Source organism: Oncorhynchus keta, chromosome 28, assembly GCF_023373465.1.
Source record: "Oncorhynchus keta strain PuntledgeMale-10-30-2019 chromosome 28, Oket_V2, whole genome shotgun sequence".
NCBI classification, from domain to species: Eukaryota; Metazoa; Chordata; class Actinopteri; order Salmoniformes; family Salmonidae; genus Oncorhynchus; species Oncorhynchus keta.
In genome coordinates, this window is record NC_068448.1 from 31,421,133 (window position 1) to 31,447,871 (window position 26,739).

General features: G+C 45.7%; 1 protein-coding gene across 4 annotated transcripts in view; it reads right to left on the minus strand.

Moving 5' to 3' along the window:
- LOC118375220 (extracellular sulfatase Sulf-2-like) overlaps positions 1-26,739 on the minus strand; it is a 181,238-nt gene that overhangs the window by 120,546 nt on the left and 33,953 nt on the right. For all 4 annotated transcript variants that reach the window (XM_052482747.1, XM_052482749.1, XM_052482750.1 and 1 more), the window contains exon 2: positions 25,733-25,800. The gene's annotated coding sequence lies outside the window, so the exon portion shown is untranslated. The remainder of the gene's footprint in view (positions 1-25,732; positions 25,801-26,739) is intronic.

Genomic DNA, 26,739 nt, shown 5'->3' on the forward strand with positions numbered 1-26,739 from the left:
AGCTCGCCATCTATATCACCGGGTAGCTCGCCATCTATATCACCGGTAGCTCGCCATCTATATCACCGGGTAGCTCGCCATCTATATCACCGGGTAGCTCGCCACCTATATCACCGGGTAGCTCGCCATCTATATCACCGGTAGCTCGCCATCTATATCACCGGTAGCTCGCCATCTATATCACCGGGTAGCTCGCCATCTATATCACCGGGTAGCTCGCCACCTATATCACCGGGTAGCTAGCCATCTATATCACCGGGTAGCTCGCCATCTATATCACCGAGTAGCTCGCCAACTATATCACCGGGTAGCTCGCCACCTATATCACCGGGTAGCTTGCCATCTATATCACCGGGTAGCTCGCCACCTATATCACCGGGTAGCTCGCCATCTATATCACCGGGTAGCTCGCCATCTATATCACCGGGTAGCTCGCCATCTATATCACCGGGTAGCTCGCCACCTATATCACCGGGTAGCTCGCCATCTATATCACCGGGTAGCTCGCCATCTATATCACCGGGTAGCTCGCCATCTATATCACCGGGTAGCTCGCCATCTATATCACCGGGTAGCTCGCCACCTATATCACCGGGTAGCTAGCCATCTATATCACCGGGTAGCTCGCCATCTATATCACCGAGTAGCTCGCCAACTATATCACCGGGTAGCTCGCCACCTATATCACCGGGTAGCTCGCCATCTATATCACCGGGTAGCTCGCCACCTATATCACCGGGTAGCTCGCCATCTATATCACCGGGTAGCTCGCCACCTATATCACCGGGTAGCTCGCCATCTATATCACCGGGTAGCTCGCCACCTATATCACCGGGTAGCTCGCCATCTATATCACCGGGTAGCTCGCCACCTATATCACCGGGTAGCTCGCCACCTATATAACTGGGTAGCTCGCCATCTATATCACCGGGTAGCTCGCCACCTATATCACCGGGTAGCTCGCCACCTATATCACCGAGTAGCTCGCCACCTATATCACCGGGTAACTCACCACCCATGTCTTGCTCCCATGCAGATTTTGCATTTGCAAAGGAAGGCGGATTAATGTTCTGTATTATGTCAAATAATCTGGAGATTGTGCCCCTCAGATAAGGGTTAAGATCTAAGCACCTCTCGACTGGACACTAGTGGAAGGGAAAACTGCGAGTTTGCAGGTATCTAAAAAAGTGGTTATTGGGAATATCATGGTCAACCCGAATGTATTGTCAACAAATAGGTCACACAAAAACACCAGACCGTTCCTATGCCAGAATTGGAATGCCGTGTCAATCTGTGACGCTGGGAAGACATGATAAGATGTTAATGGAGAGAAACCGCTTGCTTGTTTAAGGCTAAAGTGACTACGGAATTGGGAACAGATTTTAAGGGAGTTCTTAACAATGGGATTCAAAATATGGGTACCAAGGTTCATGGGCAGTGGGGAGCACAGGAGCGAGACAGGAGAAGTTGGAAGGCTAAGGCCTGACTGTATCTCCATGATGGCCCAAGTTGGGCCGTCCTTGTTTTCAAATGTAGAAACCCAATAACCACATTGAGATATATTTGCTAACCAGTAGTAGTGTAAAGAATTGTGAAGGCCCAGCCCGCATGCCGGCTTAGGTCTCTCTAGATGTACAGTTGAAGTCGGAAGTTTACATACACCTTAGCCAAATATATTAAAACTCAGTTTTTCACAATTCCTGACATTTAATCCCAGAAACAATTTCCTGTTTTAGGTCAGTTAGGATCTTTATTTTATTAAGAATGTGAAATGTCAGAATAATAGTAGAGATAATTATTTATTTCAGCTTTTATTTCTTAGCATTGCCTTTAAATTGTTTAACTTGGGTCAAACGTTTCGGGTAGCCTTCCACAAGCTTCCCACAATAAGTTGTGTGAATTTTGGCCCATTCCCCCTGACAGAGCTGGTGTAACTGAGTCAGGTTAGTAGATCTCCTTGCTCGCACACGCTTTTTCAGTTCTGCCCACACATTTTCTATAGGATTGAGGTCAGGGCTTTGTGATGGCCACTCCAATACCTTGACTTTGTTGTCATTAAGTCATTTTGCCACAACTTTGGAAGTATGCTTGGGGTCATTGTTCATTTGGAAGACCCATGTTGCTTCAATATATCCAGATAATTTTCTTTCCGCATGATGCCATCTATTTTGTGAAATGCACCAGTCCCTCCTGCAGCAAAGCACCCCCACAACATGATGCTGCCACCCCCGTGCTTCACGGTTGGGACGGTGTTCTTCGGCTTGCAAGCCTCTGCCTTTCTCCTCCAAACATAACGATGGTCATTATGGCCAAACAGTTCTATTTTTGTTTCCTCAGACTAGAGGACATTTCTCCAAAAAGTATGATCTTTGTCCCCATGTGCAGTTGCAAACCGTAGTCTGGCTTTTTTATGGCGGTTTTGGAGCAATGGCTTCTTCCTTGCTGAGTGGCCTTTCAGGGTATGTCGATATAGGACACATTTTACTGTGGATATAGATACTTTTGTACCTGTTTCCTCCAGCATCTTCACAAGGTCCTTTGCTGTTGTTCTTAGATTGATTTGCTCTTTTCGCACCAAAGTACGTTCATCTCTAGGAGACAGAACGCTTGGTCCCATGGTGTTTATACTTGCGTACTATTGTTTGTACAGATGAACATGGTACCTTCAGGCATTTGAATATTGCTCCCAAGGATGAACCAGACTTGTGGACGTCTACAATTGATTTCCCCCTCCATGCTGTCAAGCAAAGAGGCACTGAGTTTGAAGGTAGGCCTTGAAATACATCTACAGGTACACCTCCAATTGACTCAAATGATGTTAATTAGCCTATCAGAAGCTTCTAAAGCCATGACATCATTTTCTGGGATTGTCCAAGCTGTTTAAAGGCACAGTCAATTTAGTGTATGTAAACTTCTGACCCACTGGAATTGTGATACAGGGAATTATAAGTGAAATAATGTCTGTCTATAAACAATTGTTGGAAAAGTTACTTGTGTCATGCACAAAGTACATGTCCAAACCGACTTGCCAAAACTATAGTTTGTTAACAAGAAATGTGTGGACTGGTTGAAAACGAGTTTTAATGACTCCATCCTAAGTGTATGTAAACTTCCGACTTCAACTGTACCTTTCTCATTGGTGGATTTGACTTATTCCAAATGAAGTTGGAAATGTAGCTGTCCAGTTGTTTGAACATTGACTTTTGCAGAAAAATGGGGATCATTTGGAATAAGTACAAAAACCTAGGTAGTACAGTCATTTTAATAGAATTAATGCGACCTGTTAATGAAATGGGAAGAGACGACCACCGAAATAAAATACTGCTTAGTGAGCTCCAGGACTGTTTTGAAGTTATGTTTAAACAGAGCCTTAAATGAGCGTGTGACCTTTATCCCCAAATAAGTAAAGACCTGATGCTCCACCTTAAATGGGATATTAACTGAACTTAACTGAACTAACTGATTGTAACAAGAAAATGTCCCAAAACCTTGTAGCATGTCCAAGAGATAGGGTATAGACTCCCCAGGGTTAGATATGTATAAAATAAGATTGTCTGCATATAAGGACACCTTGAGAGTTATGTTGCCCCTTAATATTCCCTCAATCCTCTCCTGCTCCCGCAGGGCGATAGCAAGAGCCTCAATAGCCATGTCAAATAGGAAAGGGGATAAACAGCAACCCTGCCTGGCCACCCTGTGGAGAGGGAAGTAGCTGGAGGTAACAGTGTTGGTGCGAACAGAAGCCACTGGGGATGAGTACAAAATCGGGCCAAACCCAAATCCCTCTAGTACTGGATATAGATATTCCCACTCAACCCGGTTGAAAGCCTTTTCAGCATCAAGAGAGATGACAACCCCTGGCTGTAGAGTTGAGTGGGCAGAATAAAGAACATTAATTAGCCGGCGCATATTATAGAAAGATTGCCTACCTGAAATAAATCTGTTAATTATATTAGGCACTGAGTTAATTATATTAGGCATCACTGTCTCTAAACGGCACGAGAGGAACTTAGGGAGAATTTTATAATCGCAGCACAAAAGGCTTATAGGTCGGTATGAGACAGTCTAGAGGATTCGTGCCTTTTATAAGCAAGAATGAAATGGCTGTTTCTGACTAGAAAGGATTTCATTGTACATTGAGCTGAGAATATGGGATAATTTAGAGGAGAATGCTTTCTAAAATTCAATAGGGGAGCCATAGGGCCCAGGGACTTTACCGCTCTGCATGGACTGGATTGCCAGAGCAGCTTCATCATCACTTATTGAGGCATCCATGTTGGTTTGTTCATCTGAACTGAGGTAGGGGCTGTCCAGATTGTCTAGAAATGCATGCATACGAGATGTGTCAGGAAGTAAAGAAAAGTGCAGAATATAAATGCTTAAATTGATTGTTGATTTCTTTGGGATTGGTAGAAGTTAAATAAGCTGCAACACAGATTTCAGGTATGGTGCTGCTAGCAGCGGATTGTCGAAGCTGGTGAGATAACAACTTGCCAGCTTTCTCTCTGTGTTCAGATCATTTTTTGCCTCGACTTAAACAGAAGCTGCTCTGTTTGTTTGGTGGAAACATTGCCAAATTGCGAATGGTGTAGCAGTCTCTCTATGTAGAGTTCAGGAGTCGGAGAAGAGGCATACTGTATCTGTTGTCCACATCTACAATGAGTTGAGATAGCTCCGATAAGCGTTTGGTGCTCTCTTTGTTGTCATACGCTGTGTATGAAATCATTTGGCCCCTTAGATATGCTTTTAATGACTCCCACACAGTAGAGTGAGACACATCAGGGGTGCAGTTGATCTGTAAAGAGACATCAATGTGAGTTTAAATGTATTTTTTAAAGGCACTAGAGGAAAAAAGGAGTACTGTTTAGCAGTGGGATTGTTCCTCCTCCATGGATCAGAGAAATGATAATATTCTAGAAATGAGTTGATTACTGTGCCTGATTTTGAAATGATATTGTTGGCTTCAGTCTGGATCTGTCTAGACATGGATGCAATACACAATTGAAATCTCCGCCCAATATCAAATGATGAGAGTTAAGGTCGGGAAGTGTTGCGATGAGGTCGGAGAAAAATGTAGCGTCATCCCAATTAGGACCATAGAGGTTAGCCAGAATAACCTGTGTGCTAAACCATTTCCCCATCACCAAATTACATCTGCCATTAGTATCCGAAATGCCTTTTGGAGGAGACAAACGGGGTGCCTTTTCTGATAAGGACAGCTGCCCCTCTGGCCTTGGCACCAAAGTTGGAGTGAAATATTTGGTCGACCCATCCTCTCTTCAGTTTATCATGGTCGCTGGACTGGAGATGGGTCTCTTGGAGAAAAGCAATGTCCGGACTTAAAACGATAAACCTGGATTAGCTAACACAACGTGCCATTGGAACACAGGAGTGATGGTTGCTGATAATGGGCCTCTGTACACCTATGTAGATATTCCTTTAAAAATCTGCCGTTTCCAGCAGCAATAGTCATTTACAACATTAACAATGTCTATACTGTATTCCTGATCAATTTGATGTTATTTTAATGGTAAAAAAATAAGATTTTCTTTCAAAAACAAGGACATTTCTAAGTGTCCCCAAACTTTTGAACGGTAGTGTATATTTATGTTTTAAGTCATCCCAAGTAGATCGGGGGAGGGGGGAACATATACCTATACCTCCTCTTTCATATATTGTTTTACGATCCTTATATGCATATTGCATAAGATACCTTAGATAACTGAGTTGGTTCCCTCCAGAATCCATTCCCTAGATGAACACTTGATTAAGTTCGCCCTGGATAGAGCTCTACGGAGGTTCAGTTTAACATGGTAGAATTTTTCTCTGGTCTAGGAGAGGTAGATGCAGCCTTCCAACAGGGGTCCAAAGTTTTCTTCTGGGTATTTTGTTGTTTTTAGCTGTTTTTTCTTCTCTTTATATTTTATTACTCTGACCTTTCAGCACAGTGGAGATGTGATCGTACTGACATTCATTTCTGATTACTATGACTATGCCTAATTCACATACTCTAGGCTCCACATGCTTTATCAGCTGGGACGTGAGAGGAATTAACCAGGTGGTCAAGTGTAGCCAAGTGTATCTTCATCTTAGGTCCTTAAGCAGTTTAGCTATGGACAGGGTAGGCTGCATTCTGCCTACGTTCTCAAGTCCCTCCCTCACGCCGAAAATGCGATCGTTCCCTCGGCGCTGTCTGTTCTCGAGGTCCTCAACCTTCGAAGTGAGTTTGACGACATCTGACGACAGCCGGATTGACTTGCTCTTTCAGTGTCACCACTTTGTTGGAGTAAATATTTGATCCATCTTTCAGAGTCCGTGTCAGGTGAGCCCGAGGCTTCAGCCTGCTACTTTGGGGCCCGTGGCCATTGTTGTCTCGACACTTTACGATTAAAATGCCAAAAATGTCAGGAAAAAAAGGCAGATTAAATTAGGTTTGATTCCAAATGAAATGTTACAATGTTAACACGGTGGGGGAGGTGTTGGTCAAGTATTAATAGTAAATTGTTCGCCCTGGATCTGAGCCAAGAGAAAACACGTTTTCACATGTTGCTGCTCACCAGCACCCCCCCCCCAGCCCATTTCTATTTTATTATAACAATAAAAATCTATATTACATGTCCTAAGTTTCCTCTCTATGGGGTGAAAGGGTTTGATATTACGAGATGTTGGAGCAGGGGTAGTCAGTGTATGTGAATGTGTGTAGAATGCTGAGTAAACCAGGTGTCACTAAAAGAGTTTGAAATAGGGACAGTCCTCGTTATAGAAAGACAGTAAACAACATTTTGAATACAGCTTCCTGTATCGGACATGACACACCCTGTGGCCTTCAGTACCTCCACCCTCTTTATCCCACTGAAAAACCTCCAGCTACACCCCTGGCATACAAACACACACGACCACCACCTGGGAGCTCAGGAAAGGACTTGTTCTTACTTCTCCAAATGTAAGAGATGGAGACCGGCACACTGTCAAAAAAGAGGAACTCTCCATCTTTCTCTTATACTACTTACTCTATCCAATGACACAGTTTCTGTGCTGAAGGTGCTGCCAGCGTTAGCTGGAGCGGTGGCGTCAGCAGCCCATCGTCCACACGCCTCCTCCCCTGATTAGAGGGTCTGAGCCGAGGATCAGGGGTCCGGAGAGAGCCTGAAGCCCCTCTAACACAACCCTTTCCAGATTACCTGATACGTGCTATCAGGGGACAGAGATAGTTAATGACACTCCAAGGGGGCTGTTTCTGATGGCCACGACATTGGCAGAATGGAGACCCCGGGCGTCTGAACTACACACGTACACAAGGGCAGGCACTTTATGGTTATGTTGGAAAGAGAGGGGGTTGGAGTGAGAGAAAGAGGGAGAGAAAGAAAAAAAGGGAGAAAAGCACATGAACTGCAGCAAGCGAAGAAGGACAGAGGGGAGAGGTCAGAAGGGTTGGTATTACTCATCCTGGGGGACGGTGGAAGGCGATTGTCTCATGGACTGACAGTGTGTCTGTGATCAGCGACGTCTCCGAGGTATGTAGCATTTGCACACAGCATGATACTGAGCCACTACACGCTCCATTTAACTCCTGGCCCAGCCAATCCCTTCCCACCCAACAGAGCTATGAGCTCATCCATCATGCAGGCTCACCCAGCCCCCCCAGCCCTCTGGCCCCCCAGGCCAACCTTGAAACCAAACTAAGCACCAGATTAAAACAGAGCTTGCTACATCAAACAGCAAGGATTCATAAGAACACTTTTCTTTCCTAAAACAAGATTCTCTTTTTTGGTTTGAAATAAAAGCTATTGCTATTTCAGTTTTTTTTAACGATGCGACAGCTGCATTCTGCCGTGCTTGGCTGCCACCTTGACAGCGCCATGTTGATGTAATACAGGTGGTGATTGGCCGGTGGTTCCAGCCATCCAATAAGAGGGCCACGGCTGCATTGGGCCAACTCCACTCTCAAGGGGGAGGATGGGGGCTGAGTTAAACCAAGGCCAGGATTCAACGTTCCCTCAACAGTGAAAAGCATACGGACAACATCAGACCAAATCCAAAACTACATTAAGAAACAGGGCACATGGGAACACTTAGCTCATAACATCATGACTTACATCTCTCTCCTCCCTCACCCTCATCTGGTTCTTGGATGAGTCTCGCAGGCAGCTCAATTCATTTAGAACAAATGCATTTTTAGGAAATGGTGCAATATTCTGCTGAAAAAAGTATCAGCCAACCAAGGTAGCTTTCCTAAAACACATGTTCAGTAAAAGGCTGGAAAGTCTGATATGGGGATTACTGTGGACTAAGCTCATTTTCCTACACATGCTCAGACTCAGTCACACTGTTTTATTAGGAATGAGGATTACCCTTTGGATTGGCCTCCTCGAGATCTACAGTGCTCCTTCCTACCTCCCTTTCTCTCCTCAACCATCTATCAGTCTTTTTACGTCTCTGTCTAACCCTCCCATTCTCCTGAGAGGAAAGCTTTCTTAAAACGATGGTCCCCAGGTGTACAATGCGGCACTCACTGGTTCTGTCAGAATGCCTATATAGTGTGACCTTGCACCACATTTATCAACAAGCAAACGAACACACGCACGCGCGCACGCACCCCTTCTCCATCCACTGCTGATGGCATATCTCAGGTGGACAGAGATGAAATGCCAGTCAAAATGTCAGCTTTACAGCAGATTTCCAGCACAAATTCTCTGCTGTGTAAGCAAAATAACTGAATAAAGTCACAGGCAACACACCGCTGTACGAATACACATTGTACACAAGCTTGACAAAAAGCCACTCGTGGGCATATAAAACAGTGCGAGGTGACCAACATGTGAAGCTACTTATTAGGGATTGATCCGCGCGAGCACGCACACACGCACACACTGAATGAGTGTGTCTCAGCTTAGCTGTCATGGTGACGAAGAGCTCAGACACTTCAGGAGAGCTCTGGGAGCAGAGAGCTTTGGACCACGGGAGAAAAATGCTCAGGAGGAGAAAAACAAAAGGGATTAAATGATAGGAGAGAAACAATTTGATAACCTGAGTCCCTGAGTGAAACGCCTCTCGCTCTGATATGTCTACAACTAATGTTTGTGCTCTCTGGAAGCAAGGCCATCGCTTTTTAAATAATACCGGCCCTATACAACACAGCCAAGATGATTGTTTCTGCTGACTGTTAGGCATGGTCCTAGCAGCCAACAGCAATATATATCTATTACTCCACTCAGCCACAAAACAAGCTTTTGATTTGGGCTGATAGCGACAGTATAATAGCTAGAGAAGACGACGGGCCTATTGTGAAATATCTAGTGATAAAGAAAGAAAGAGACTTAGCATGGGCATTAGAGGGGAATGTGTTATTTATTACCCTGCGATGGGCGGAAGGCAGTGAGAGAAGAGAAGAGCAGGTAATGAAAAACAGCATTTTCATCTGCTTCACACCCACTTTAAAACATATCAGACAGGTTCCACATTTAATATATATACAGAGAGAGAGAGAGAGAGAGAGAGAGAGAGAGAAACAGAGACAGAGAGACAGATAGAATCATCTAGAATGTCATTGTGTGCTGTAGCGATGAGTAAGGGGCCTAGCCCAAACCATGAAAAACAGCCCCAGACCATTGTTCATCCTCCAACAAACGTTACAGTTGGCACTGTGCATTCAGGTTGCGTTTTCCTGACATCCGCCAAACCCAGATTCGTCCATCGGGCTGCCAGATGGTGAAGCGTCATTCATCACTCCAGAGAACACGTTTCCACTGCTCCAGAGTCCAATGGCGGTGAGCTTTATATCATTCCAGCTGACGCTTGGCATTGTGCATGGTGATCTTAGGCTTGTGTGTGGCTGCTCTGCCATGGAAACCCATTGATGAAGCTCCCAAAGAACAGTTATTGTGCTGATGTTGCTTCCAGAGGCCGTTTGGAACTCAGTAGTGAGTGTTGCAACCAAGGACAGACTATTTTTACTCACTACGCGCTTCAGTACTCGGTGGTACCGTTCCGTGAGCTTGTGTTGCGGTGCCACATTGAAAGTCACTGAGCTGTTCAGTAAGGCCAATCTACTGCCAATGTTTGTCTATGGAGATCGCATGGCTGTGTGCTCGATGTTATACACCTGTCAGCAGTGGGTGGGGCTGAAATTGCTGAATCCACAAATTTGAAAGGGTGTCCACATACTTTTGTGTATATAGTGTATATCCCCTATTACAATTAAACATCTATAAATACTTAAATACAAATACTTCTGCAGTGTCCTTCCTGAAGGTGAGCAGCTGCAGATTATATCTGCCAAGGATGGGGCATTGGGATGTTTTTTAATAGGAGGATGTGCAGCTATGTGGCTGTGGGAGGAGAGAAGGACCAGGAGGACCAGTTTCCTGCCAGGCTGAGACAGGGGAGTATGGCACGGCCACAGCCCCAGGGCAGTGAGGGGTACGGTGGGGTGGACAGACCCAGCTGAGGGCCCCTGAGTGTAATCAGCCACAATGAATTCTGGATTTAGAGTCATACACTGCTCTCCTCAATCAAAACCAGACATCAGATCCAAGGTAAAAATAGCCACAGGCCAGTGGAAGACAGAGGACGGAGCAGAGACATGGAAAAAGAAAAAGCAGGGGAAAGGAAAAAAAGAGAGGGAAGAGAGATAGAGAGAAACAAGGGCAGGTTTATTATGTTCTGCTGGTACAGTACTGTAGGAGAGTCCTGGGTTTTAGTGAGTGTGCCCGTGGGACTCAAAGGCTGTCTGTCTGTCTTTCTTTCTTTCTTTCGGGGACAGACTAGAGCAAGGGGCTGGCTGGGGGAAAGACAACACAGCATTTAATCAGTCAGCTCTTCCTGCAGGGCCCATTCTATTGAGACTCCAGAGAGGGGAGAGGAGGAGGAACACTGACTGGGAATAATCCTTGCTGTTTAATTACTAAAACAAACTCGGTTTTACCATGCATGGTAGTTAAACACACGTCGGAACAGACAGATGGCTCAATGACAAACATCATTAGTCAGATAATGGGCTGTCCTCTTGTCTTCACCGTTACAGATCACACAGTTTTATTGCAGTTTTGCAGAGTCGGCGCTGCCATCGGCTCTACTGCATTTCCTTGTAAGGGTTCTGTGCTAGTGTCAGCGGTATACAGAGCTACTCTCACGTCTCATCTCCTTGCCCGCTTGCTCTTTCTCCTCACCTGTCTTTCCACTCCTCTCCTCGTTTCTACCTTCCTCTCATGTCCTTCTTTCCTCGTCTACAGGCATGACTCCTGGAAGCCTCTGTCGCCCCGCTGAAACCTCCCTTCTCTCTCTCTCTCTCTCCTCCCCTGAGGCAGCAGGCTACAGATGCCCCCACACCCCCATCACACCTCCCAGCCACAGAGCTAGTATCTCACATCTCTTCTCTGGCCCATTCAGTTGGTGAAAAGGGAGAGGGAACTTTCACTTCTCAGAAGGCACACACACCTCTACTGAGAGAGAGAGGGGGTAGAGAGAGCATACCTGTTAAATATATAATACATGACTCAGTTAGACCACAATAACACAATGGAAGGATCAAAATGAGACCACAAGTTTACTAACACTGCATGTTCCAACAGCAGGCAGTGTGTGTGTATGTGCGAATGTAAGTGTGTACATGCAGCTCTGTAATTGAGCCACGTGAGATCACAGGGATTGAGGTGACACTCTTTATTGTGCTTTAAGTGGCTCTATATACATCTCCATGTAAAAACATAAACATTGGTCATTTTATATTGTGGTATGGGATTTTTATTGTGTGTTTTACTGAATTAAAACCCTCCTAGGCAGATAGTGAATATATTACTCATGGTCACTATCTCTCAATGGAACGTTTGGGCTAGTCTCTAATGTGGGTCGACGCCAAATGGATCTGTGCAGTTCAACAGGTTCAGGGAAATGGAATCCATCAGACCAGCAGCACATCATGATGTCTGGAAACACTGTGATACATTCTGCAGGTGTAAATTAGTATGGACACCAACATGCTTTCCTCACTACCACGTATACAGCAAGTCAAGAGAATATCCTGCCATTGGAGCATAATAACCAGATGACAACAGAGAGAGGGAGGAAACAGACTATTATTCTACTGAGTCGGTCTGTTACAGCTGTGGTGGCAGCCCTTTAATTAACTGTAGGGAAGCAACAACACGAAAGAGCAAGGAGAGGAAGAGAGGTCTTTAATGTTTCAGGCCGCTGTCTCGCACATGACGAGCTACGCTCTGCAGCTATGGCGACACCTCACAGCACTCTCCATCTGGGAATAATGCATCACCACTCCGCTCCGGAGGCGAGGCGCCGGCTGCGGAAACGTCGCAGACTCTTGGGACAAATGGGAAACTGTGGAGTGTAATTGGATTGTAAGTGAGCGAGCAACTCCAATATCTATCTGCCAATTATCAGCGTCTTTTTCAGAGGCGACAGCCACATTTTTGGGGGACAGATTAAAAAGACTAGATCAGGAGAGTCTTATTCTCCAGGCCTATTCTTGTGTGCCTTCCCAAAGTGAAGGGTTCCACTGACTGAATAAACCTCAGTTCATTTTTTATCACTAAAAAGCAGAGCAATTTTGGCTTTAATAGGATGTTTGTGATTGACAGGGGTTGAGGAGATAGGGCGACGTGAGTAGAGAACAGGAAAGGTTGAGAAACTTAGCAGGATAAAAGTCACAGACTTAGTATATTGATGCAGGCTTGATGAACCAATGCCAGTAATTACTGATCGTGTTTGTTCATGGCCAGCACTTGACTATATTATTTATGTCAGCATACACATTTGGAAAATGGTGTTTTGGGGCATGTATTTGAGTAATCAAAGTGTAAAAGGTTTTGCTAATAAATCCTTAGATTAGAGTCTTTTCTCAGCCCACAACTGTCTTCCAATACCCCCATAACTCTACTTGAAATTTTACAGAGTAGCAGACAGCCATAAAACACTGTATTTCACTCTACCACCCCTCCCCAACCCCCTATCCTCTTGTCCCAGGTCAGATGCACAGTGCACTACACTATCAGGTGTCTCAATGCTATCTGCTATCCTAATAACTGGAGCTAATGGACAGCCTCGTTAAGATACACTTAAATTAACTACCTTCTATTGCATACTTCATCCACTCTCACTGTAGTGTCTTGATCCATCTGTGTCTCTCTCACTCCATCTCCATCTCTCTCGCAATTCCATTTCCCTCCTCCTGTCCTATCTCAGTAACGGTCAACTGTAACCTAAACAACCTGTCAACACACTCACATTAGCATGCACCCATTGTCTCCATTCAGATCGGTGCGTTATGAAGCTCACAGAGGAGGTGGGGATGAGAGGCGTAAGGGTGATGAGTCGGTTAGAGGGAACGGAGGGGGTAGTTGGCTACAGTCGAATCTGACGTGCAACATCTCTCACTCACGCTCCATTCTATAGCTTCCAGTTCAGTTGAGGAAGCACTAGAGAGATTCAACCACTATCCAGCAGCTTCACAGAATGAACTGTACCACAGTACAGGTAGTCTACCTCATCATCAGGTGGTTTAGCAGCTCCATACGCTCTCCTTGTTTCTCTCTAGCCTATATTTCCCCTTTAAGTGCTTTAAGTGACTCTTAAGGATTCAATTTTTTTAATTTTTTTTTAAATTTTCGCCTAAAATAACATACCCAAAACTAACTGCCTGTAGCTCAGGCCCTGAAGCAGGGATATGCATATTCTTGGTACCGTTTGAAAGGAAACATTTTGAACTTTGTGGAAATGTGAAAGGAATGTAGGATAATATAACAGAATAGCTCTGGTAAAAGATAATACAAAGAAAAAAACAACCTTTCTTTTGTATTTTTTTGTACCATCATCTTTGAAATGCAAGAGAAAGGCCATAATGTATTATTCCAGCCCAGATACAATTTAGGTTTGTCCACTGGATGGCAGCAGTGCATGTGCAAAGTTTTAGACTGATCCAATGAACTATTGCATTTCTGTTAAAATGTTGTATCAAGACTGCCAAAATGTGCCTAATATGCTTATTAATAACTTTTCATTATCAAAATTATGCACTCTCCTCAAACAACAGCATGGTATTATTTCACTCTAATAGCTATTATAAATTGGACAGTGCATTTAGATTAACAAGAATTTAAGCGTTCTGCCAATATCAGATATGTCTATGTCCTGGGAAATGTTCTTGTTACTTTCAACCTCATGCTAATCGCATTAGCCTACACTAGCTCAAACGTCTTGTGGAAGGGACACTGATCCCGAATAAGTTTTTAAGGCAGGATAGCAGAGCTCTCCCTCTCTTTGCCAAGCCCCAGCCCCAGCTACCCTCATCTCTCTGGACCGGCTGTGCTCCGTGGCCTGGGGGGGTTGGAGGGTAGAAGGGGGAAGAGGGTGTTTATGGCAGTGAGAGGTGTGTCTGCGTCTGCCGGGGGCATTGTGCTGTGCTGCACCTACAGAACCAGCTGCTACCCTTCAGAGCTGCAGAGAAACCACCTTCTCTCAGAGACTCAGACAGAGCACAACACACTACACTGGACCAACTACGAATCTCTCCACTGAGGATTCAACAAAGGACGATTCTGACTGGAAACGTATACATAAACACAAAACTAATAAACAAGACACTTTAAAAGGTGTCCACACAAATGTGGTGAAAAAAATACTGTAGTACAATGTAAGCAACAAAGTACCTTACACCCAGTCAAGTGTGTTAGCTACAGGCATGGTGTGTCCCACGCATACTCCTGTAAATATACTTTCAGAGGAGATGAGAGGAGCTTCAGACGGTGCAGTTAAAGGACGCCCACCATTCCTGACCCATGTGGGAGTGGTAGGTAGCAGGTAGCAGCCATCCATACCTGTTGCCTCCACACAGACACATTCCAGGCATGCAGAGGGTTATATCTGTAGGTGTGTTTCTGTAGCTACGGTATATATTTGTGGGGAAATAGATGCCCTGTGTAGGAGTGGTATCAGCCACCTGTATCTGGGGTTATTGCAGACATATCTTTATGTGTTTCTGTAGCTACGGTATATATTTGTGGGGAAATAGATGTCCTGTGTAGGAGTGGTATCAGCCACCTGTATTTGGGGTTATTGCAGACATATCTTTATGTGTTTCTGTAGCTCTATTTGTGTGGGAATACAAGTGTGTTGTGCATGTTAACAGCAGTGGGGATCCCTCCATGTCACTGTGGACAATATGACAAGGGGGTTAAGAGAATAATGGAAGACTACGATGTGTGTGTGTGTGTGTGTGTGTGTGTGTGTGTGTGTGTGTGTGTGTGTGTGTGTGTGTGTGTGTGTGTGTGTGTGTGTGTGTGTGTGTGTGTGTGTGTGTGTGTGTGTGTGTGTGTGTGTGTGTGTGTGTGTGTGTGTGTGTGTGTCGCACATGCCTACGCACATGCAGGTGTACGTGCGTGCGTAAATGTCTGAGCAGTATGATTGCATGAGGGAATGTGTGTCCGTGTTGCTGGTGTGTGAGGTGTCAGCAGCGTTGCCGTGGGGATGGTCTCCAGGGTGATGGATGAGGTCCTGTCTCCACGGCAGCCCCAGCGCTGTGCCACTACCATGACAAATGAAGCCTCGGCTAATAAATCTGTACAGGTCCCTATAGTAACACAAACATCATGGCAGGAGGGGTCAGCCCCCCGCCGGCTCATTGAAATACACACAGCATAGCAGGACAGGGACACTCAACATCTTTCTCCTCCCCTGGTAGTTGCACCAGCCCCATGTAATCAACCCTCTCCCCCCTCTCCCCTGTACTGCATCACTGCACCCCCTATTCAGGCTGAGGCAGCAGTCCAGAGGACAGGGGAACATGGGTTGTCCTAGTTTGTCTGCCATATACTGGGTGGACAGAGAGAGAACACATCATAAATACACAAACCCACAGGTCAGTAGTTCATAGGCTATTGTTAAAGATCCATTGCCATTTATATTCTCAAACTGTAATAATATGATCAAGGTCCACTAAAAACGAGCCCTGGATCAATACATGTCAAAACATAACTGTATGGACACAGACTGAAACACACACACGACACATCTCAGTTATTGCTATAGGGACAAACTTAGAAGACATGCCCCAGGGAGGGAGTTTCATTTATTAATTAATTTCCTCTACATTTACCAACCAAATAAATGAATGTTGGACTAGTGAGCAGTGAACCGGGAAATGTGAGACTCTGAGAGAACATTACAATATTTCTGAAAGGAGCCTCAATGAGAAAAAAAAAGAACCCGGTCAGACCCCATCTTCTATCACATAAAGACAATCTTATCCGACCCCATCTTCTATCACATAAAGACAATCTTATCCGACCCCATCTTCTATCACATAAAGACAATCTTATCCGACCCCATCTTCTATCACATAAAGACAATCTTATCCGACCCCATCTTCTATCACATAAAGACAATCTTATCCGACCCCATCTTCTATCACATAAAGACAACCTCATCAGACCCCATCTTCTACCACATAAAGACAATCTTATCCGACCCCATCTTCTATCACATAAAGACAATCTTATCCGACCCCATCTTCTATCACATAAAGACAACCTTATCAGACCCCATCTTCTACCACATAAAGACAACCTTATCAGACCCCATCTTCTACCACATAAAGACAACCTTATCAGACCCCATCTTCTACCACATAAAGACAACCTTATCAGACCCCATCTTCTACCACATAAAGACAACCTCATCAGACCCCATCTTCTACCACATAAAGACAATCTTATCCAGACCCCATCTTCTACCACATAAAGATAACCCTGTCAGACCCCATCCACTAGTTACCACATAAAGACAACCCTGTCAGACCCCATCCACTAGTTACCACATAAAGACAACCCTGTCAGACCCCATCCACTAGCTACCACATAAAGACAACCCTGTCAGACCCCATCCACTAGCTACCACATAAAGACAACCCTGTCAGACCCCATCCACTAGCTACCACATAAAGACAACCCTGTCAGACCCCATCCACTAGTTACCACATAAAGACAACCCTGTCAGACCCCATCCACTAGTTACCACATAAAGACAACCCTGTCAGACCCCATCCACTAGTTACCACATAAAGACAACCCTGTCAGACCCCATCCCCTAGACACCACGTAAAGACTACCCTATCAGACCCCATCTGCTAGTTACCACATAAATACTACCCTATCAGACCCCATCCGCTAGACACCACATAAAGACAACCCTGTCAGACCCCATCCACTAGTTACCACATAAAGACAACCCTGTCAGACCCCATCCACTAGTCAGACCCCATCCACCACATAAAGATAACCCTGTCAGACCCCATCCACTAGTTACCACATAAAGATAACCCTGTCAGACCCCATCCACTAGTTACCACATAAAGACAACCCTGTCAGACCCCATCCACTAGTTACCACATAAAGACAACCCTGTCAGACCCCATCCACTAGTTACCACATAAAGACAACCCTGTCAGACCCCATCCACTAGTTACCACATAAAGACAACCCTGTCAGACCCCATCCACTAGTTACGACATAAAGATAACCCTGTCAGACCCCATCCACTAGTTACCACATAAAGATAACCCTGTCAGACCCCATCCACTAGTTACCACATAAAGACAACCCTGTCAGACCCCATCCACTAGTTACCACATAAAGACAACCCTGTCAGACCCCATCCACTAGTTACCACATAAAGACAACCCTGTCAGACCCCATCCACTAGTTACCACATAAAGACAACCCTGTCAGACCCCATCCACTAGTTACCACATAAAGACAACCCTGTCAGACCCCATCCACTAGTTACCACATAAAGATAACCCTGTCAGACCCCATCCACTAGTTACCACATAAAGATAACCCTGTCAGACCCCATCCACTAGTTACCACATAAAGATAACCCTGTCAGACCCCATCCACTAGTTACCACATAAAGATAACCCTGTCAGACCCCATCCACTAGTTACCACATAAAGATAACCCTGTCAGACCCCATCCACTAGTTACAACATAAGACAACCCTGTCAGACCCCATCCTCTACCACATAAAGACAACCTTATCAGACCCCATCTTCTACCACTTAAAGACAACCCTGTCAGACCCCATCTTCTACCACATAAAGACAACCCTGTCAGACCCCATCCTCTACCACATAAAGACAACCCTGTCAGACCCCATCTTCTACCACATAAAGACAACCCTGTCAGACCCCATCTTCTACCACATAAAGACAACCCTGTCAGACCCCATCCACTAGTTACCACATAAACACAACCCTGTCAGACCCCATCCACTAGTTACCACATAAAGATAACCCTGTCAGACCCCATCCACTAGTTACCACATAAAGATAACCCTGTCAGACCCCATCCACTAGTTACATAAAGACAACATCAAAGACAACCCTGTCAGACCCCATCCACTAGTTACCACATAAAGATAACCCTGTCAGACCCCATCCACTAGTTACCACATAAAGACAACCCTGTCAGACCCCATCCACTAGTTACTACATAAAGACAACCCTGTCAGACCCCATCCACTAGTTACCACATAAAGACAACCCTGTCAGACCCCATCCACTAGTTACCACATAAAGACAACCCTGTCAGACCCCATCCACTAGTTACCACATAAAGATAACCCTGTCAGACCCCATCCACTAGTTACCACATAAAGACAACCCTGTCAGACCCCATCCACTAGTTACCACATAAAGACAACCCTGTCAGACCCCATCCACTAGTTACCACATAAAGACAACCCTGTCAGACCCCATCCACTAGTTACCACATAAAGACAACCCTGTCAGACCCCATCCACTAGTTACCACATAAAGATAACCCTGTCAGACCCCATCCACTAGTTACCACATAAAGATAACCCTGTCAGACCCCATCCACTAGTTACCACATAAAGACAACCCTGTCAGACCCCATCCACTAGTTACCACATAAAGACAACCCTGTCAGACCCCATCCACTAGTTACCACATAAAGACAACCCTGTCAGACCCCATCCACTAGTTACCACATAAAGACAACCCTGTCAGACCCCATCCACTAGTTACCACATAAAGACAACCCTGTCAGACCCCATCCACTAGTTACCACATAAAGATAACCCTGTCAGACCCCATCCACTAGTTACCACATAAAGATAACCCTGTCAGACCCCATCCACTAGTTACCACATAAAGACAACCCTGTCAGACCCCATCCACTAGTTACTACATAAAGATAACCCTGTCAGACCCCATCCACTAGTTACCACATAAAGACAACCCTGTCAGACCCCATCCACTAGTTACCACATAAAGACAACCCTGTCAGACCCCATCCACTAGTTACCACATAAAGACAACCCTGTCAGACCCCATCCACTAGTTACCACATAAAGACAACCCTGTCAGACCCCATCCACTAGTTACCACATAAAGACAACCCTGTCAGACCCCATCCACTAGTTACCACATAAAGACAACCCTGTCAGACCCCATCCACTAGTTACCACATAAAGATAACCCTGTCAGACCCCATCCACTAGTTACCACATAAAGACAACCCTGTCAGACCCCATCCACTAGTTACCACATAAAGACAACCCTGTCAGACCCCATCCACTAGTTACCACATAAAGATAACCCTGTCAGACCCCATCCACTAGTTACCACATAAAGATAACCCTGTCAGACCCCATCCACTAGTTACCACATAAAGACAACCCTGTCAGACCCCATCCACTAGTTACTACATAAAGATAACCCTGTCAGACCCCATCCACTAGTTACCACATAAAGACAACCCTGTCAGACCCCATCCACTAGTTACTACATAAAGACAACCCTGTCAGACCCCATCCACTAGTTACCACATAAAGACAACCCTGTCAGACCCCATCCACTAGTTACCACATAAAGATAACCCTGTCAGACCCCATCCACTAGTTACTACATAAAGACAACCCTGTCAGACCCCATCCACTAGTTACCACATAAAGACAACCCTGTCAGACCCCATCCACTAGTTACCACATAAAGATAACCCTGTCAGACCCCATCCACTAGTTACTACATAAAGACAACCCTGTCAGACCCCATCCACTAGTTACCACATAAAGACAACCCTGTCAGACCCCATCCACTAGTTACCACATAAAGACAACCCTGTCAGACCCCATCCACTAGTTACTACATAAAGATAACCCTGTCAGACCCCATCCACTAGTTACATAAAGACAACCCTGTCAGACCCCATCCACTAGTTACTACATAAGGACAACCTTGTCAGACCCCATCCACTAGTTACCACATAAAGACAACCCTGTCAGACCCCATCCAGTCTACCACATAAAGAGAACCCTATCTGACCCCATCCACTAGTTACCACATAAAGACAACCCTGTCAGACCCCATCCACTAGTTACCACATAAAGACAACCCTGTCAGACCCCATCCACTAGTTACCACATAAAGATAACCCTGTCAGACCCCATCCACTAGTTACTACATAAAGACAACCCTGTCAGACCCCATCCACTAGTTACCACATAAAGATAACCCTGTCAGACCCCATCCACTAGTTACCACATAAAGACAACCCTGTCAGACCCCATCCACTAGTTACCACATAAAGACAACCCTGTCAGACCCCATCCACTAGTTACCACATAAAGACAACCCTGTCAGACCCCATCCACTAGTTACCACATAAAGACAACCCTGTCAGACCCCATCCACTAGTTACCACATAAAGACAACCCTGTCAGACCCCATCCACTAGTTACTACATAAAGATAACCCTGTCAGACCCCATCCACTAGTTACCACATAAAGACAACCCTGTCAGACCCCATCCACTAGTTACTACATAAGGACAACCTTGTCAGACCCCATCCACTAGTTACCACATAAAGACAACACTGTCAGACCCCATCGTCTACCACATAAAGAGAACCCTATCTGACCCCATCCACTAGTTACCACATAAAGATAACCCTGTCAGACCCCATCCACTAGTTACCACATAAAGACAACCCTGTCAGACCCCATCCACTAGTTACCACATAAAGACAACCCTGTCAGACCCCATCCACTAGTTACTACATAAAGACAACCCTGTCAGACCCCATCCACTAGTTACCACATAAAGATAACCCTGTCAGACCCCATCCACTAGTTACCACATAAAGACAACCCTGTCAGACCCCATCCACTAGTTACCACATAAAGATAACCCTGTCAGACCCCATCCACTAGTTACCACATAAAGACAACCCTGTCAGACCCCATCCACTAGTTACCACATAAAGACAACCCTGTCAGACCCCATCCACTAGTTACCACATAAAGACAACCCTGTCAGACCCCATCCACTAGTTACTACATAAAGATAACCCTGTCAGACCCCATCCACTAGTTACCACATAAAGACAACCCTGTCAGACCCCATCCACTAGTTACTACATAAGGACAACCTTGTCAGACCCCATCCACTAGTTACCACATAAAGACAACCCTGTCAGACCCCATCATCCACATAAAGAGAACCCTATCTGACCCCATCCACTAAAGACAACCCTGTCAGACCCCATTACCACATAAAGACAACCCTGTCAGACCCCATCCACTAGTTACCACATAAAGACAACCCTGTCAGACCCCATCCACTAGTTACCACATAAAGACAACCCTGTCAGACCCCATCCACTAGTTACTACATAAGGACAACCTTGTCAGACCCCATCCACTAGTTACCACATAAAGACAACACTGTCAGACCCCATCGTCTACCACATAAAGAGAACCCTATCTGACCCCATCCACTAGTTACCACATAAAGACAACCCTGTCAGACCCCATCATCTACCACATAAAGACAACCCTATCAGACCCCATCCACTAGTTACCACATAAAGACAACCCTGTCAGACCCCATCCTCTACCACATAAAGACAACCCTATCAGACCCCATCTTCTACCACATAAAGACAACCCTGTCAGACCCCATCTTCTACCACATAAAGACAACCCTGTCAGACCCCATCTTCTACCACATAAAGACAACCCTGTCAGACCCCATCTTCTACCACATAAAGATAACCCTGTCAGACCCCATCCACTAGTTACCACATAAAGACAACCCTGTCAGACCCCATCCACTAGTTACCACATAAAGACAACCCTGTCAGACCCCATCCACTAGTTACCACATAAAGATAACCCTGTCAGACCCCATCCACTACCACATAAAGACAACCCTGTCAGACCCCATCTTCTACCACATAAAGACAACCCTGTCAGACCCCATCTTCTACCACATAAAGACAACCCTGTCAGACCCCATCCACTACCACATAAAGACAACCCTGTCAGACCCCATCTTCTACCACATAAAGACAACCCTGTCAGACCCCATCTTCTACCACATAAAGACAACCCTGTCAGACCCCATCCACTAGTTACCACATAAAGACAACCCTGTCAGACCCCATCCTCTAGTTACCACATAAAGACAACCCTGTCAGACCCCATCTTCTACCACATAAAGACAACCCTGTCAGACCCCATCTTCTACCACATAAAGACAACCCTGTCAGACCCCATCCACTAGTTACCACATAAAGACAACCCTGTCAGACCCCATCGTTACCACATAAAGACAACCCTGTCTGACCCCATCCACTAGTTACCACATAAAGACAACCCTGTCAGACACCATCCTGTACTTACCACATAAAGAGAACTCTATCTGACCCCATCCACTAGTTACCACATAAAGACAACCCTGTCAGACCCCATCCTCTACTTACCACATACAGAGAACCCTATCTGACCCCATCCACTAGTTACCACATAAAGACAACCCTGGCAGACCCCAACTCTACAGTTGGCACTATGCATTGGGGCAGGTAGCGTTCTCTTGGCATCCACCAAACCTAGGTTCGTACGTCGGACTGCCAGTCGTTGAAGCGTGATTCATCACTCCAGAGAATGCGTTTCTACTGTCCAATGGCGGCAAGCTTTACACCACTCCAGCCAACCTGTAGCATTGTGCATGGTGATCATAGGCTTGCATGCGGCTGCTCGGCCATGGAAACCCATTTCATAAAGCTCCCAAAGAACCGCTATTGCGTTGATGTTGCTTCCAGCAGCAGTTTGGAACTCGGTAGTGTGTGTTGCAACTGAGGACAGATGATTTTTACGCACTACGCCCTTCAGCACTCAACGGTCCCGTTCTGTTTGTGTGGCCTACCAACTCGCGGCTGAACCGTTGTTGGTCCCAGATGTTTACGCTTCACAATAACAGCACTTACAGTTGACAAGGGTAGCTCTAGCAGGGCGGTGGCATCCTATGACGGTGTCACGTTGAAAGTCACTAATCTCTTCTCTTCTACTGCCAATGTTATGCTATGGAGATTGCATGGCTGTGTCCTCGATTCTATACACTTGTCAGCAACGAGTGTGGCTGAAATAGCTGAATCCACTAATTTGAAAGTTGTAAATTCATTTATTGCCACCGTCATGCCTCTTCACGACTGTCTTGGAGTGTTTGGACCATGATAGCTTGTTGGTGATGTGGACCCCCCGGAACTTGAAGCGCTCAACCTGCTCCACTATCCGGTATGCTGTAATAGATATAAGGACATGCTCATAAAAAAAAAGAATCATCCTCTCTCATCTTAAATGGCAACGGCCGCCACTGGTACTGAGGGAACGATAAAATATTCCATAGTTGTTTTATGTCAATTTAACATCCACGGTAAGTGTCAAAATGAATAATTATGGGTTTCTGCAGCTCCGACACAAAAGTGGTGCACTATTGCTGAGCTAACAAACCCCTACAATATGGAATTGAAAAGATTTATCATGTTAGCAGTGGAATGCTGCACTATGATGCAGAGCACTGATACTGTAATTCCCGAGCCTAAGAAAACAATTGCATCTGCCTGAGCAGGTTAGTGAGCGTAGCTCTCACAGAACGGGTGTGACCTGCCTGGAGAGCAACTGCCTACATACCGAACGTCCCTATGGGACAAGCTATGTGGAAATTGTTTCTCTAGTCGACAGAGAGCAAAAACAAACAGAGGGGAAAAGCTAATGATGTATCAGATCTTGGATGGGATGAGACGTTCCATTTGTGTAACCTGCTGAGTGAGCCTGATTTGTGGAGAAACTTTCCAGCTCTCTTATTGGCCAACACTAGGTAACGCAACAGAAGACAAAACAATGGGAGGGAGTGTGTGACTTTAATCATCTGGCCATCACTTTTTCTTTCCTGTTTATATATCTCTTTCTCTCTCTTTCTCAGTCTCCCATGAAATCAAATCAAGTTTTATGTGTCGCACGCTTCGTAAACAACAGGTGTAGACTAACAGTGAAATGCTGACTTATGGGTCCAACAATGCAGAGTTAAAGATAAATAAATACACAGTGAATAACAATAACAAGTTAAAATACCATGGCTATATACCGGGAGTACCAGTACCGGGAAAAACACACACACAAACACACACACACACACACACGTTAGCTTCCCTCTTACGGACGGTACTGAATATTCAAGACCGCAGCTGGAAAGTTTGGCATGTTGGCAGCATTTTTCATTTACGGTTTGATATGAACCTTTATAGACCCTGGCCATTTTTGTACATCAAGCTAATGTCCTTTTGACAAGGCATGCGGTTTTAATCAGAATATCTGTCTCAAAGACCTGATTGGCACTAAGCACTTTGGCCACATGAAAAACACCCTATTCAACACAGGGGATTAAGCATGCGTCCCTGAGGGGCCCCTGTGTTTAGATGTGTTGTTGCCTACCCTTAACACCTGTGGGGCGGCCCGTCAGTTTTGCGCGCACCCTCAAAACTTGAGTCATCTTAAGCATTGTGTTGTGAGACAAAACTGCACATTTTAGAGTGGCCTTTTATTGTCCCCAGCACAAGGTGCACCTGTGTAACGATCATGCCGTTTAATCAGCTTCTTGATATGCCACACCTGTCAGGTAGATGGATTTTCATGGCAGAGGAGAGATGCTCACTAACAGGGATGTGAACAAATCTGTGCACAACATTTTTGAGAAATAAGCTGTTTGTGCATATGGAACGTTTCTGGGATCTTTTATTTCAGCTCATGAAACATGGGATCGACACTTCACATGTTGCGTTTATATTTTTGTTCAGTATAGATATTTTGTCCAAATCGTGCACATTGTCTGAGACCATACTCCATCATTAATCAGAAATGTGAGACTCCTGTTCCTACCCCTCAGCGGGTCCAGCTGTGCCACGCAGGGATGTCGTCATGGGAGGGGGCGGAGGGCACACCCACAACACCCTAGATCCCACACCGACCATCAACCCCACGTCCCATTTTCACCCCTTTCATTCTTTACTCCTCCATCGCTCTTCCCCCTTTTCTCTCTCTCTCTGTCACTTCTGACAGGCTCGCCCCAAAGCCAACCCCACCCCCAGTGCTGACTCGGAGGACTGCCGTCGTCCGTCCATCCCCCTGACAAATTACTCTATTCTGTGTTGTGTGAGAGCGCAGAGTTGGCGAGAGCTCTCTGCAGCCACCACTGACACTGTCAGAGGGATTCAGCCTAGCTAGCAGGGGTGTTAAGACAGACAGAGACAGAGAGGCAGACACCCCCTCCTCTCATCAAGACCAACCATCCCCCCCTCACAGCAGCAACACCCCCGTCCCTCATTGTCTGTTCCTCATCAGGACGCTACCCCCGTCACTCACCTGTCAATGGAAGGTTGTCTTCTCTGGGGATGTGGGAGTCTCTTTATGTTTGGAGAAGCGGCTGGGCTCTGTGAAAACAAGCACAAACAGAGCAGGGGTCATCTCACGGTGAAGGCCAACACAAAAGCAGAAGTCAGAACTAAAGCGCCTCTTTCTTTCCATCCTGTATACCCACCCCTCCTTCCCTCCCTTTCTCCTTCCTCGCCCAGGCTGCCAGTGATTTATTTCACCTACAGCTTGAGTCCCTTCTGCTTTGAAACAAGATGGTGAGAGAAAGAGAGAGAGGGGGATGGAGGGAGAGGCGCATTTACAATTTGCAATCAAAAGACTTCAATGTTCGCCTGTCTCTCTCTGCCCGTCCCTCGCCCCCCTCTCCGTCCCTTGCTTTTGCTCTTTTTCGCTTTTTGTCAGACTCCAGGTCTGAGTGGAATACTGATGTCAGGGTTTGAGAGCTGCAATTGAACAAAAAAAAAATGACTTTCTGCCCTCTGTTTTTCATGCTGCACTTTGTGCTGCCAATTCCCACTGCTGAAATAAAACTGAGCGGGGGGCTTAGGGGGCGGCGAACACAACCCTGCGACAAATAGCCTACGTTTCTGGACCTTTATAGGGCCTGGCTGCAGAGAGGAGGAGCAGGAGGAGGGAGGGGGGAGCAGGGGGAAGAGGAAGAGAGGCTGGAGGGATGACAAGTTCATTCAGACAACCCGGGAAAAACAGAAACAATTACAGCTCTGAGATGGAGGCTGCAGCGGCTTAGGGAGATCGCAGAGCACAGACTTAATGTCACTTAGCTAGAAAGCTAATGACAGTGTGGGAACAGCTACACCCCAGGAAGAGAGAGAGGAAAGAGACAGAGAGAGAAATCTTTCCATCTCCCATCAGAAGGAAATGCCACTCCGTCAATCACCCTGATTAAGTAATACATATTCAACAGCCTTCCAGTCTGCCTGTGAGCTACCTTCCATGTGACCTGCCTTCCCTGTGAGCTGCCTTCCCTGTGAACTGCC